The sequence below is a fragment of the Rhinopithecus bieti genome, unplaced genomic scaffold (genome assembly GCF_001698545.2).
Source record: "Rhinopithecus bieti isolate Rb0 unplaced genomic scaffold, ASM169854v2 scaffold_83802, whole genome shotgun sequence".
In the NCBI taxonomy this organism is placed as follows: Eukaryota; Metazoa; Chordata; class Mammalia; order Primates; family Cercopithecidae; genus Rhinopithecus; species Rhinopithecus bieti.
In genome coordinates this window covers 1-1496 of record NW_016875688.1, presented here as the reverse complement: position 1 = coordinate 1496, position 1496 = coordinate 1, and the positions used below count along the sequence as shown (strand labels likewise).

The 1496-nt window shown below is 46.8% G+C and overlaps 1 pseudogene; it reads right to left on the bottom strand.

Moving 5' to 3' along the window:
• Positions 1-388: 388 nt before the first annotated feature.
• On the bottom strand, positions 389-933 carry LOC108525666 (gem-associated protein 2 pseudogene; annotated as a pseudogene).
• Between the last annotated feature and the right edge of the window lie 563 nt (positions 934-1496).

Sequence of the window (1496 nt, the reverse complement as noted above, 5' to 3'; positions counted from 1 at the left end):
GGGCAACAGAGAGAGACTCCGTCTCAAAAGAAAAAAAGAGTTGGGGTGGCTGGGCATGGTGGCTCACGCCTGTAATTCCAGCACTTTGGGAGGCCAAGGCGGGCAGATCACCTGAGGTCAGGAGTTTGAGACCAGCCTGGTCAACATGGTGAAACCCCATCTCTATTAAAAATTCAAAAATTAACCAGGGGTAGTGGTGCTTGCCTGTAATCCCAGCTACTTGGGAGGCTGAGGCAGGAGAATCGCTTGAACCTGGGAGGTGCAGGTTGCGGTGTGCCGAGATTGCACCATTGCACTCCATCCTGGGCAACAAGAGCGAAACTCCATCTCAAAAAAATAAAAAAATGAAATACATACATACATACAGAAGTACATAAATTCAAAGCAGGAACCCTCTCATCATCTTTGCTATCCACTAAGAGCCTCATACTTCAGAGCACCTTCTTGCAAGCTGCCGAATCAGTGAATGAACCTCATTTAATAAAGGTTTTTCAAGGCAAGCCAATAAGGCATAAAGCCATCTTCTCAAATCCAAAGTAAAGTCTCTTTCTCCAAACCAATTACTCAGATATTTCAAGATAGTAGCTACTGTTGTCTGATTCATTCTGCTAGCAATACTAACCAAGGGGAGAAAAACAATTTGTACATAATCAATTCCAGGACTTTCACGTGTAGCTGTCAGTGACCACACCAGCACATAAACTTCATCCAGACAAAATTTCTGCCAGCCTTCTTCATCTTTAGATTTTGGCATAGTTACATTATTATCCAACTGTCGTGATTTCCAGTGACTTCTATGTTTGTGCACATTCTGTCTTACGTTGAAAACAGTGCCACTTGATGTTGCCACTGAAGTGTTGGGGAATAACCTTCAGGGGCAGGTTGGCATCCTAAAAGAGAAACATTCACACCTTGCTTTCAACTTTTTTTTTTTTTTTTTTTTGAGATGGAGTTTTGCTCTTGTCGCCCAGGCTGGAATGCAGTGGCGCGATCTCAGCTCACCGCAATCTCCGCCTCCTGGGTTCAAGTGATTCTCCTGCCTCAGCTTCCCGAGTAGCTGGGACTACAGGCGCCCACCAACATGCCTGGCTAGTTATTGTATTTTTAGTAGAGATGGAGTTTCACCATGTTGCCCAGGCTGGTTTTGAACTCACCTCAGGTGATCCGCCCGCCTTGGTCTCCCAAAGTGTTGGGATTACAGGCTTGATCCACCGTGCCTGTCCTTCCTTTTCTTTTCTTTTCTTTTTTTTTTTTTTGAGACAGAGCCTCGCTCTGTTGCCCAGGCTGGAGTGCAGTGGCCGGATCTCAGCTCACTGCAAGCTCCGTCTCCCGGGTTTACGCCATTCTCCTGCCTCAGCCTCCCGAGTAGCCGGGACTACAGGCGCCCATCACCTCGCCCGGCAAGTTTTTTTGTTTTTGTTTTTGTTTTTTTTTTGAGACTCGCTCTGTCGCCCGGGCTGGAATGCAGTGGCCGGATCTCAGCTCACTGCAAGCTC